General features: G+C 46.0%; 1 protein-coding gene across 2 annotated transcripts in view; it reads right to left on the bottom strand.

The window, feature by feature from the left end:
* CGNL1 (cingulin like 1) overlaps window positions 1-7,438 on the bottom strand; it is a 154,439-nt gene extending 147,001 nt beyond the window's left edge. The window contains exons 1-2 of one of the 2 annotated variants that reach the window (XM_082444985.1): window positions 7,331-7,414; window positions 5,014-5,130 (exon numbers count right to left, since the gene is read on the bottom strand). The gene's annotated coding sequence lies outside the window, so the exon portion shown is untranslated. Of the gene's footprint in view, window positions 1-5,013; window positions 5,131-7,330 lie in introns of both variants that reach the window. The other variant, XM_082444984.1, reaches the window with a different exon arrangement.
* Window positions 7,439-14,093: the final 6,655 nt, after the last annotated feature.

Below are 14,093 nucleotides of genomic sequence, written 5' to 3'. Positions count from 1 at the left end.
AATTCCCCCTTATTATTTTGGTGAAACAGTCCCCCCCAGTCTCACCCTTCTTAGCGCTCATCTGTCTTTCTGTTTAAAAATCACTGTGGCCGCTAGAGAGACACAGATGAAATACAAGACGTCACGTTTCAAAAAGCTGAATGACTTCTGTCCTTCCTCCTACAAAACTTTATGGAGCATCTATTTTCTGCCACACACGGGGGTGCGAGGTCAGTTGAGAGAGCCCTCCTCTTTACAGGTTTGTTTACAGGTTTTGGGGGGAGGGGGGTTCCTCCGACATGTTAGCAAAGGGCACTGATGGTGTTCTAATTGTTGAGATAAAGGCACATGCAAGAAGTCAACAATTTGTGAAGAAATGAAGGAGTGGGTGAATTGAGGGGATGAATGCAGAGCCCACGCACTAACCAGGGCTCCGGGTCCAGAGAAGCACAGCTCAGGGCCAGACAAGTTTGAACCCCGGATCCAACCACTTGGTAGCTGCACAACTTCGACAAGTGACCCAGTTTCTCATGGCCTTCTTTCCCTCACCAGGAAAATGCATTTATGATAGCACCCATCCCATAGAGCTGCTATGTTGAACACTCTCAGACAGGGCTGGAGGTAAATGCTCCAGAAGCATTTGCTATTATTATGAGAATCACTGGTTTGGGCAGGCCTCCTGGGAAGTCTGGTGACTCTTCTGCACCCCACCAAGCTGCCTCACGCCCAGGAAGCTGGACTCAAGGCAGGTATCCAGACCCTTAGCAAGAGGTGGTCATGCCCTGAGCAGACCAGACCTGAAGAATCAGGTAACTACTGGCTCTAATCCTCCCCTCTTTCCCTACTTCCTCTCTCCCTCTAACCTTACACCCCATTCCACCCCCACCCCAACCCACAAAACAGCTTTCAGGTGGCTCAGGGCAGCACAGATAGTTAGGGCTGAGCTGGCCTGACTACATGTGAAACAAAGGTGCTCAAGCCTCAAGCCTGAAACTCACAAGTAGGAAAAATCTTAAATTTGGTAAACTCCACCCAGCAGTCCCTTTCCAAACTACTCTCTCTTATCTCTCCCTCCATTCTTTCTCTATCAGTTCCTCTCCAACTCTTAAAGCTTTCACTGTAATCACCACTCTCAGTAAACTTTCCAGGTTTTTGATATTTGATTAGGGCAAGGAGAGAGGCTAATCCACTTTTCAGCTGCTGCTGTGCAATTCTAAGTCAACTGTTTTTAATAAGGAGGATAAAAATCTTATAAGCAAAAATGGTGGAGAAGCAAATTTTTTTTTTTTTTTTTACAAAAAGTTATCTGTAATACAGCTACAACAAAGCTCAAGGATATGGATTAGTCCATAGGATATACTAGAACCTCTTTACGACTTTGGAAACTGGGCCATTTCTTTTTCCTCTGAAATAAAATCAAAAGAGGGCAGCTGTTAACAGCGTCTCAAACTCTGAACTGGAATCACAAGACTCCAGACCTCACCGGGTTCCTCACCTGGAAAATGGGAGCAACAACACTGACGTCTCAGGATCCCTGGGAGGAGTCTTAGCCGCAGGGGGTCCTCTTCCCCGAACGGACTCCACTTTGCAAGGGAAAACAGAGTGCCTGTTTCAAATGCAATAAAATACGGGCTAGAAAGCCAGGGGGAGTCAGAAGTAAAACTCAGGAGAATTACTGAAGCCAAAACTAGAAAATCTTGATCATCTTGCCTCAATCCTCTAGCAAAGAGATAAGCAAGGGTGAAAGATTATTAATAATAAAGGGGCTGGGCTTCCCTGGTGACGCAGTGGTTGAGAATCTGCCTGCCGATGCAGGGGACACGGGTTCGAGCCCTGGTCTGGGAAGATCCCACATGCCGCGGAGCAACTAGGCCTGTGAGCCACAACTACTGAGCCTGCGCATCTGGAGCCTGTGCTCCGCAACAAGAGAGGCCGCGATAGTGAGAGCCCCGCGCACCGCGATGAAGAGTGGCCCCTGGTTGCCGCAACTAGAGAAAGCCCTTGCGCAGAAACGAAGACCCAACACAGCCAAAAATAAAATATAAAAATAAATAAATAAATTTAAAAATAATAATAATAATAATAAAGGGGCTTTATAGACTTAAGAAGACTACAAAGTATGTAACAGCCTGAGCCATTATGTACTCTACCAAAGGCAAGCAGAAAGCCCTGTGACTGGACAGCAGGGGATAAACCCCGCCCTATAAAACAAGAGGCTGAAATATTCCAGTTCATGACAAATGCCCTGTGCTGTAATCCCAAACACTAACTCCATGATGACCCTCCATCGAGCTGATCCTTCTTAGGGTGAAATATAGAGCTAGAGCCCATTGTAGTAATGGACACACACGCGGTAACCCTGTTTTCAACTTACCTTTCCTAATTATAGCTCCGCACGCCTCTAAACCCTTCTGACCTGTAATTTTAAGAGCTTGAGGTAATTACAATGCAGCAAAGTTTTGTTTTTGTTGCTAGTACCACATAAATAGGAACTGAACGTGCACAGCTTCGCTTTGCTCCAGAATATTCGACACTGAATTTTGTTTTTAATCTCTTACCCAACGGCCAATTATCTCCAGAAATTCAGAGGTTTGCAGAACTTGAAGAAATGTGGAGACAGTGTCTCTCTAACCTAGGATTTGGGATCCATTCAGAGCCTTTCTAAACAGCCTAATCTATCCTCTCCGTTTAAAAAACCAGAAAAATAGGATTTCATATAATTTCCCTTGGGATGATAAGCCCGCAGTGATCTTCGGTCTAACATTACGCATCGTCCCGTAGAGGAAAACAGTAAATCAATCCAGATCTAAGGGGACTGTGGTGTTAGAAAAACAAGGCACAGAAAACATAATTTCCCAATCAGTTCTGCTTTAGAGGCACAAGGAGCAGTGGAAAGGCCTCAGCTTTGAATTCAGGCAGCCCCGAGAGCTCTGGAACCTCAGCTCTGCCACTTCTCTGGAGCACCTGAGCCGCCCAGGATCTCTTTGGGCCTCAGTTTCCTCATCTGTAAAATGAGGCCGCTGCCACCTGCCCCTCAGGAACGTACAGGTTTTAAAGCAACGGAGGACAAGTGCCCCGCTCGCTACCCGACACGTGAAAGGTGGACAGCCAACAAATGTAACTACTCTTACAACCCTGGGGTTATTAGTCCTGTGGGTCAGCTGTTTGGAAACCACCTTCCCAAGGAAAAGCAGTGTGAAGTCCAGTTTCCTGTCTGTCCAAGGAAACCTGAGCTAAAGGGACAACAGTACGATAAAGAACAAACATCCACACACTGGCTGGAGCCACAGACAAGAACCGACCCACCTGCTCTCAAAGTACAACGGCTGCTGTTACCCTCCTCCCAGCTCGGTTGCACAGGACGGGAAGCCTCTACTCACTAAGCTTAGGTTGCCAGTTACTATCATGGCAAAAAGGGATCCAGCCACGTTCTCCGCCAGCTTCCCAACCCCAGTCGTATCCCTCCATGCACTGCTTGCCTAAGTACTTCTTAAGCAAATCGCATCTGCCAGAATCCTAACTCCTCCTTCCTCACTCCTCACTTTCCCTTGGCAGGATCGGAGTACAAACCCCTCTTGTCCATCAGAAAAGTATCTGAAGTCAATTATTTAAAACTTGACGTAGGGGGCTTCCCTGGTGGCGCAGTGGTTGAGAATCTGCCTGCCAATGCAGGGGACACGGGTTCGAGCCCTGGTCTGGGAAGATCCCACATGCCGCGGAGCGACTAGGCCCGTGAGCCACAATTGCTGAGCCTGCGCGTCTGGAGCCTGTGCTCCGCGACGGGAGAGGCCGCGATGGTGAGAGGCCCGCGCACCGCGATGAAGAGTGGCCCCCACTTGCCGCAACTAGAGAAAGCCCTCGCGCAGAAACGAAGACCCAACAGAGCCAAAAATAAATAAATAAATAAATAAATAAATAAATAAATAAATAAATAAAATTAAAAAATAAAATAAAATAATTTAAACCCAAGAAAAGCTTTTCTTGCGTCTGCTGTGCCAATGAATTGAGAAGGTATCTATACACCCAGGGGAGGCGAGCCAGGAGGTACCCAGCTCCCCCAACAGTTCTTCATGCTCATCGTGCTTCTAAGAGTTCCCAACCTACTGTAACCCCCAGTTTACATCTCCACCAGATTTCAAGCTCCATAAGTCAGGACGGTAGCCTCTTTACCACGAAATCGGTGAACGATAACAGAGCTTTGCCAGGAGTGGGGGCTTCATAAGAACTGAATTTGTTGTATGACTGAGTAAAGAAACAACAAAAACAAAAATGTGGTATGAATTTAAGATGAAGCACTCTCTCTCCCAGGGATATCGGTTTGGGGGACGGAGGACAGTGCCTGAAGAAGGAAGGAAAGTGGGGTCGGACGGGGGCATTGGACTGAAAACTCCAATAAGCTTCCCCTACGTGAAAGCCGGTCAACCCTGGTGCTCTTTCCATCAAATCCCCCTTTCTTCTCTTCTACTTTCAGGGTTTTTATGGGATAACTTGTTTCGTGATAACAGCAATGTCATGTGACAGAATAAAGTAAGCACTTGGTCATTCATGGAAAATTACCCAATTTTCAATTCCCCTTGAACTTTGTTTTTCTCCTCTGATGCCAACCTCTCAGCCATTTCACTGCCCTTTAGTGCCAGGATCAGAGGAGGAAAAGAAAGGAAAAGCACAAAATCAGTCGTGTTTTTTAAAAGGGTCAATGGCACCTCTTAGATAAATGGGTTGCAGGCAGGGGTGGGGACAGAGGGAGTAAAGGAGGCCACTGAATTCTTTAAACCACCCCCAACCCCATCAGTACAAGCAAATTAACTGTCCCTACGTGAAGGGGGGGAAAAAAAAAAGCCAATAGGGCAGTCTATTCTTAACACAAATCAAAGATCACTCTTCTGAATGCTGCATACCCTTTCTCTAAATAAAGAAGCCCCTCACTAACTCTTTCTTCACTTACTTTCTTCTAATCACTTTAGAATATTAAGAGTTACTACTAAAAAGGGAGAAATGCTTAAATAAATCTGTTAGGTCCATATTTACACATACTTTTTCTTGCTTTTTTTCCAGAATGTACCATTATATTCACAGTTTAACCATTGCTGTTCAGGTGCAACTTTTCAGGCACTAGGAGTTCGACAGCATCCTCAAATCAACATTTTCCCCCTAAATGGAGATAAGATTAGCAAGTTAACGAACCAGTCAATAACATGGCTTCATTTTGTTGGTCTGGTCCAAAAAAAACAGAAAAACTCAACAGTAGGAAGACACTCTCCATATGGTCTTTTTCCCCAAAGGTTGAGGATTCGGGCCAGGGGCCACCCTGTGAGACCATGCCCTCCACATAACCTCCATTCTCAAGCCAAGACAGTTAAGCCCACTGCCACCGCGGCCCCACTTCCAGCAACTGAGCCCAGGGATAGGAGCAGCGCATGGTAATCGAAGATGGGAAAAAGAGAGAAACCAACTGGGACCAAACTCTACAATTCTGAATTTTTTCAAAATGAATGTTCTTTTGACTCACGTTAGGAGCTAGAAATGAACACAAACTTTCCTCCAACTCTGGAGGGCATTCTCTTAAAAGAATGTCACACCACTACTAATAAAAATGTCATATAGAGGGCCAGCGCCTAAGAAAAAAATGAAATCCACTGGTTTGTGGCCACGTGGCATACAGGTGGGAATCTAATACAAACATCATACTTAGGTACCACAGTAAATTAACCAAGATCCCAGGAGACTGTCACAATAACACACTATAAGAAAACATATGCTCAAATTCAAAGTATACATATATTCGATTTTTCCTTAGTCCTATTTCCCTATCGTTTTTAAGATCATTAGACAAGTGCCAAAGGTCTCACCTCAGATGTGTCATGTTACTGTAGGCACCAATTCCCTAACTCAGATATTATGCTGTCAACAAGAAATATACACTGTGCTAATTACATCTGCTGGGCTTAATCACACAGTGGGAATAAGCCCAATCTACACAATGAAGCTTAACACACATATTAACACCATATCAACTACAAAATAAGGATCTTGTCAGCTTGTGTTCTTAAAAAATTTCCCCACACATTTATGCAGAATCATAATCTGTGCCAGAGGATCTCCAAAAGCTGATGGATTCCTAAATTATTTTTCCTCCTTTTAATCTGAAATCCTTTCCAAATAGGACAAGTCAAACTATCACTTAGTTTCCCTGAATAAGAACCTGTAGCATAACCTTGACCCTTGCAAGGACTTCATGACTTTAATCCCTCCACGGTCACCTCCTTGGCAGAAAGTGCACTAGCAATATTTTCTGTGAACAGAGAGGTAGAAGCAGAGGGAACTCCAGAAAAAGGCACCATCTGCAGTTTAAAGTTGGAAAGCACCAGCCCACAGGTTTTTCAAGTGCAAAGGTGGATTACACAAGGCAGAATCGAGAGTAGCTGAGATGATCTCCTCTAGTAGTTCAGAAAGTGGGTGTGGAAAGCGAAAAGCACAACCCAAAGCACATTAGAATCACCTGGCTGTTTCAATTCCATTGCTCAGGCTGCGCCCCAGACCAGCTAAATCAGGATCTCTAGAGGTGGGACCTAGGCATCAGAATTTTATAAAACTCTCTAGATGTGCAGCCAAGTTTGAGAACCAATACCCAAAAGAAATCCCCAACGTGTTTTGAACAGCGCGTTGTGAGCAGCGTTGGAAAGGCACCGCAGCCTTGGGGTGAAGGGGTATACACAGAGTAAATATACAAAGTTTTTTTTAAAACTCCTCTGTAACTAACTCCAACATGACAGCCAAGCACCTGTGTAGAGGCCAAACAGTGATGCAACTTGGAAAAGTCCCTTGGAAAGCTAGGATGTGTGCCGTACGTGAGGCGGGGTCTTTCAGGACGACCTGCCTGGACCGGGAAAGCCAGGGAGAGAGGGACGCCCACCCGCCCTTTCTTTTCAAGGGATGGTCGAGACCAGCACGCCCAGAAATAAAGTAAAACAGGGTCGGACAGGGACCGAGGTGCTCGCTTGGGTCCGGGAGGAACCCGGGCTCACTCGCAACTGTCACTCGAGCCCGAGGGTCGAGGCAGGGGTGCTAAGGCTGCCAGCCCCTCTTCACTACACGGCGGTCCCGGAGCCCCTCCCTCGCCCCGGCCCCGACGCGGGCCCCCGGGAACCCTACCATCTGTCCTGCACGTCTCCCCGCCAGGGCGCGCGAGCGGGAGCCAGGAGCGCACTTTCCAGCCCCGGGACCCGCGCGCCTGGCGGCGGGCGCGGCGCGGGGCTCGGACGGCGGGCCCGAGCTCCTCCGGATCCCACCGCCCACGACGACACCTCGGCCTCCCGGTCCGAGTCCCCGCGCCCGCTCCCGGCTCACTTACCGCCGCCGCCGCCTCCAGGGTCCCGCTCTAGCCGCAGCCAGCAGAGCCCGGCCCGAGTGCAGGGACCGCGGCGCCGCCAAGAGGCCGGGCGAGCCCGGGCCCCGCCCCGCCCGCCCTCGGGGAGGAGGGGCCGGGCCGGGGCCGCCCGGGTTTGGGAGCCCGGCGCCCCCCCCACCCCCGCCCCGCCCGAGCCGGCTCGTCCCGCCCGCTCCAGCAGCTCGGCGGGCCTTCCCTGCACTCCCGCGTGCCCTCGCGCCGCCCCGGCCCTCGGGACAAGTCTCCCCGCACCCCGACACGGCGCCTACTCGGCTCGGCCGGGACGCGCCCGCCCCTCCGCCAGCACCTCTCCCCCATCCCACCCCATCAGGCCTCACACTCCTCTCCAGCTACGCTTTGTCCTCACCCTTCCCCAGATCGGAATGTCCTCCCACCTCCCCTTCGCCGTCCCCGGTACTTTTCACCTCCGAGCCCCGGCAGTTCCAAATTCCCCGTGTCTCCTGGGAGCCTTGCCTGTTTCGCACCCACGACTTCCCTTCTGTCCGTTCCCCACGGCCCCTTGGCCCAGTTTTCTCCCTACCCTTACAGGCAACCTTTTTCTCCCCACCTGGTCAGAAACTTTAAGGTATAACTTTTCTCCTACCACAATCGAATCTGCAAGTGTTTATTGAGCACCTACGAAGTCTAGAAATACTGGTGGAGGGGACGCCAATAATAAATGTCCGTCCCTGTTAGGGAGGCAGGGAAGTGAGATGCCTAAGGTCACACAGCTGATGGTAGTAGGGCTGGGATTAGAAGTCAGATTTCTGGTATCTAGTTGAGGACCGTTCCAGGGGAAACTGCAGAATGCCGCTGACCAGCTGCAGGAGTTTGAGCAAAAAACGTTTTCTTACTTGTGAAAAGGGAGGATACCCATCCCACCAGGTTGTGAAGATTACCTAAGAAAACAGACATGGAATATCACACAACCTGTGCTAATAAGTAAATGTTTGTTGACGTATGGAATGAAATAGACACTTGAAAATTCAATAATTTAAAATAACAATATAGAAAGACTTAAAAAGTAACAGTGAATGCAAGAAAACATTGGCAAATCATATCTGATAAAGGATTAATATCCAAAATATATAAAGAACTCATACAACTTAATAGCAAAAATACAATCTGATTTTAAAGTGGGCAGAGGATCTGAATAGACATTTTTCCAAAGAAAACGTACAGATGGTCAACAGGTATGAGGAAAGGTGCTCAACAATCATCAGGGAAATGCAAATCAAAACCACAATGAGCTATCACCTCACACCTGTTCAGAATGGCTATTATCAAAAGGACAAGAGATAACAAGTGTTGGTGAAGATGTGGGAATGTAAATTGGTTTCAGCCACTATGGAAAACAGTGTGGAGGTTCCCCCTAAATTAAAAATAGAACTACCATATGATCCAGCAATTCCACTTCTGGGTATTTATCCAAAGAAAATGAAAACTCTAACTTGAAAAGATATATGCACCCCCAATGTCATTGCAGCACTATTTACAATAGCCAAACTATGGAAGCAACCTAAGTGTCCCTTGATGGACAAATGGCTAAAGAAGATATAGTATAAACATACAATGGAATATTATTCGGCCATAAAAAAAGAAGGAAATCCTGACATTTGCGACAATATGGATGAACTTCGAGGGTATTGTGCTAGGTGAAACAAGTTAGAGAAAGACAAATACCATATGATCTCTCTTATATGTGGAATCTACAAAAATAAAAAAACAAACAAACAAAAAAGAACAAGCTCATAGATACAGAGAACAGATTGGTGGTTACCAGGTGGGAGGAACTGAGGGGGTTGAAATGGGTGAAGGGGGTGAAGGGAGTAAAAAGTAAAAACTTTCAGTCATAAAATAAGTCATATGGATGTAATGTACAGCATGGTAAATATAGTTGATAATACTGAATTACATATTTGAAAGCTGCTAAGAGATTAGATCCTAAAAGTTTCCAGCACAAGGGAAAAAAATCTTTGTAACTGGATGTTAACTAGACTTATTGTGGTGATCATTTTGCAGTATATACAAATATCGAATTATTATGTTGTACACCAGAAACTAATATAATGCCAAATGTCAATTATACCTAAATAAACAAACAAACAAACATTTAAAGTAATAGTGATGGGGGTGGTGGGGAGATTTGGATTCTACTTATCCAAAGGAGGCAGCAATGGTCAAAGGAGACTTTTTGGAGGAAGTGGAGTTGAGCTATCCTAGAAATAATGGATCCAGGTGCAGGTGAGTCCAGGAAGACACTCAAGGTGGACGGGGTGGGTGAACACTGTTCAGAGCGTGGTCCAGCTTTTCCTGAATGGAGGCTGCCTGTAGGGGATCATACTAGAATGGGGGATGGGGCCAGATGGTGGAAAAGGCATCCAATATCAAAGTGAGGGGGCTCAAGTTAACCAAACAGCACTTGGATACCTCAAAATGGTTGGAATGGAACTTGCATCCTACAGAGGGCACTTAAATGACCCTGCAAACCTGGGATGGCAGAAACTGGCAGCCCAGGAACCAGCAAAGTGATGAGAGGGGATTGCAGCAGGGAGGGAGAGGGAAGAAAAAAATTTCCAAAGAAGACCCCTAGGAGTTGGGGAGCAGATGTATGCAGTGGGGGAATGGAAAAAGCAAAGACAAAACTGAGGTTTCAAGGCTGATGGCTTGGAGCACCTTAAATAGGCATGATTTTTTTATGGGAGATGATGAAGTTTCCATGGACCGTGAGGTAATGATGGCACTTTTCAGTGGAAATGCCCCACAGGCAGCAGGAGGTGGGGCTGGGAAGTAGAGGGTAAAGGAGAGTAAGGACCGGACCAGGCGCCACGAGAAGAGAGTGAAGTTCCCTCACTTAGGGCTGAGGAAGCAGCGGGTACCAGCCAAGGGAGAAGGAGAAGGGTCCCGGAGAGCTGTCAGGAAGAACCAGGGAAGTCTTTGATAGAAGCCAAAGGATGAGCAGTTCATGAAGGAGAGGGTGGTGCCGAACGCCACAAATCTACTTCTAGACCCTCACACGAGGAGCCATACAAAGTATGCACTCGGTACGTATTTGTTAACTGTCTAAAAAGCATTTAATCAGCAACTGGCCCCCCACCTCCAGGCAGATATTTTCCTGATAACAAAAATAAGGAGAGCCACTGGGGGCAAGGAAAGAAGAGGAGTGGAGATCAGTTTATTAGAGGAATTGCTTTTGAGGCTGCTACTGTCAAGATGCAGCTCAAGCCCCTTCAACCTCAACGGCAAACAAACCTCCCCTGTGCCAAGGCTAAGTATCTTTGTTCACTTCTGATGGCCAACACCTTCTAACAAGGAATTTCTCCTTCCAGAACACATTTTTCTTGGATATGTCTAAAGCAAAAATAGCCAGCCATGACTATTTAGTGGCTCGGCCTTGAAATAATGAAAACTAGAATTTAGTTTATCTTGCAGAAGTAGATATGATTTATTTTCCTAGAACTGAAGTGTAAGGAGTTACCTTAGGGCTTATGAACCGGTTAACTCACGAGCAGGTTGAGGGCCACAGACTGGTGATTCCCTTTGCCCACAGTCCTGTGATCAAGGTGACCGTGATTATAGCAGGAACTTGGATTTCTTGAGCAACTTGAGGAATTTCACATTTAATATTTAAATGTCAGAACAACCCGGTAGATGTTCTCATCCCCATTTTAAAGATGAGGGAGTTGAGGCTCAGAAAAGCCACACAACTTGCCCAAGATCGAATTCTTAATTACTAAGTGGAGGAGCAGCTTCCACAGCTCCTGGGTCTGTCAGGACTGGAGCTTTCCTGGAGAGTCACAGACTTCAGACTGGAAGGCCTCTAGGGGATGTTTCATCCCAAGCCATCCTCCTCTCCTTTCAGACCAGGGTTTCTGAAACAAGTTCCCTGCTGGAAACCAGGGAAACTTCAGCACCTAGAGCAGCCACAACAAGTTCTGACAGGTAGTTTTCTCTGAACCTCTCTCCCTCCCTCTCCCCCTTCCTCTCCCCCTCCCTCTCCCTCCCTCTCCCCCTCCCCCTCTCTCCTTCAGTTTTACACGCAGCTCTTATAGGCATTGGCCTCCTCTGAGCCCCTCCCTGTGCCAGCTGAGCCCAGCACTGATCTGTCTCCTCTGTGCCCCAATCCCTTCCATGAAATTCAAGGATGCAGAGATTGGTATCCATAGGCTTTTCCCTCGCCATGAGAATTCCAGAGTTTGTGCCAACATGAGGAAGATGACTTTTAAAATATGGATATGGGTTTGGAAAGAGGGCAAGGGGGCAGCAAGGTATGTGTCACTCAGCCTTAGGAAGCTGCCCACAGGAGGGGACAGGCAGCAGCTGAGCTGGGGCATGAGAGGCCAGCATAGCCCAGGCAGAGAGCCCCACGTTGGTGGGGGCCAGAGTCTCCCGGGGCCTCTGGCTCAGGGCCAACGTTTCTTTTTTTCTCTGAGCTCTCCAGTCTATTCTGACCTTAGGGACCTGGTCAGTGGCTCTGAATCAAACATCAGAAAGGTACTGGATGTTTGGAAGGAAGACAAGACACTGAAGGATGCCTTTTAGGCTGTCATTGGCAACACAGGAAAATTTACAGGTAGCTGGTTGAAACAGGATGGAGATCCCCTGAACCATCTGTAGGGGACAGGGCATGACAAAGGGAAATTTAGGCATCATTATTGCCAACACAAAGTGCAGACATCACTGACATATTTCAATGTGCTAACTTAATGTGAACTGAACAGCTATATTTAGGGATATTCAAAGATGTACCCTTATGCTGGTCCTTTTAATACATGGCTGCATTATGACTTTGGGCACTTTTGTGTGTGTGCGTGTGTGTGTATAATTGTATACATATAATTATATATGAATTGTATATATAATTGTATATATAAAATTAAATATATTAAATAAAATTATATATTATATATATAAATTGTATATATAATTATATAAACTGTATATATATAAAATTGTATTTTATGAAGGCATTGGTATAAAGAAAAATATTTTGATATTATATAGTAACATGTTTTCTTCCACCTTAAAGTTCATTTTTTCTTCTAATTTTAAAATAAATTAAACATTTTTGTGGCGCCCTGAAATTATCGTGGGCCCAGGCACTGTGGCAGCCCTGCTTATATCCTGAGGGTTTCTCTCCTACACTGAATGCCTGGGGAAATTTAAAAGAGAGCTTTGCATGGAGCTCTACCCCAGGCCAATTAAACTGAAGTCTCCAGGGGTGGGTCAAGGCACCCTATTTGTGGCATTAAGAAAAAATCTCCCAGGTGATTCCAGTGTGCAAACAGGATTGTAATACTGGCTCTAATACTATTTTCCTCATAGGACCTTAAGTTTCTCAATAGCAAATTCTCCATTGCTTTTTTTTTTTTTTTTTTTTTTTAAAAGAGGCTGGAGATGGACCACTGTTTTACAGATCAATTTTCCAAGCAGAGAACCTCACTGTATCTTATTTCTATCGGTGAAAATCTACTTTACATCACAGTGGGACAATGTTTTTGACATTTTAACCCCTCCCCCCTTTTTGCTCTTTGTAGCTCTACCTCTCCTTTCCAAGCCCCTGCTTGCCCGTTGCCTTCAGGGTGAGATGTGACAGGGTGGAAGGCAGAAAAGAAAGGAATCTCAGAGTGGGAGTTTTCAAAGGTCTCTGGACTGGGAAGTCTCTGGGTCTAGACCAAAAGTTGTGGAAATGTGGGGCTTATGTGTGGGATTTGCTCTGGGAAACTAGAAAATATTATTCTAGACTAGGGGGGAGGGGAGACTAAGAGGGAGTGGGATGAAGAAACCATTCAAACAGAAATAAGAAAAAAATGGATAGAAGGGCCACTGCGGGCGACTTGAGGGAGAACCAAGGAGCCAGGCAGCCTCCATCACTCGCCAGCTGCCCCTCCAGGTGAGGGTGAAGCTTCCCTTCCTCCACAGTCACCCTTTGCCTGGTGACCACCTAGGAAGGGGATGCCCACTCAGGGCAGAGATTTTACACACTCCCCTTCTCTTGATCCTGGATGCTCCATTCCCACTGTAAAATAGTCTAGAACATTCTTAAGCCCTGAGAAGAAGGATGGAGCTCAGGACATCTAATAAGATGTCCTGGATATTTTCCTAGGATTACAAAATTCTTAGAAAATATAGAAGTGAAAGATGACTCTCGCAAATTGTTTCATTGCTTTCATACTCACACTTAATACCAGGAAAAGATCTATCCAGTCAGCACTAAAATTCAGACACCTTAGAATTATAACTTCCTTAATGGATATAACAAAGGTTGAAAACATTTTAGGAAGGAAAGTGACATACATTTGATATTTTGTAGACTGCTAAGTGTGACACTAAGGGACATATAAAAGAACAGTATAATGTAACAAACTGAATTTGGCCAGAACATTCTCCGGGAAGGGAGCTTATAGGATCGCACACCATCTATCTTAATTATATACCTGTCCAAAAGATAGAACACAACAGGAAGGATGTAGTTTGAACTAGCTTGGAGGGCTATAAAATAGTTACCTTGTTATAAACTTCGGTTGTTACATACCAGCAGGGGACAAAGCATTTGTTTTCTGTTTTAAATTTTGTTTTCCAAAAGCAACATTACTATGGACTTGCAAGGAATGGGAAGAGATTTTTCAAAAAAGGATATTTTATTGCTTCTGAAATATAGTAGCGAGAGTGCCAATGTTGCCGAGTCTACATTTCTTTCTTCAGCTGTTAAAATTTGAAGGAAAGG

Source organism: Balaenoptera physalus, assembly GCF_965194825.1.
Source record: "Balaenoptera physalus genome assembly, chromosome: 2".
Taxonomy (NCBI): Eukaryota; Metazoa; Chordata; class Mammalia; order Artiodactyla; family Balaenopteridae; genus Balaenoptera; species Balaenoptera physalus.
The sequence above is the reverse complement of the archived record's forward strand: the minus strand, read 5'-3'. Positions and strand labels throughout refer to the sequence as shown.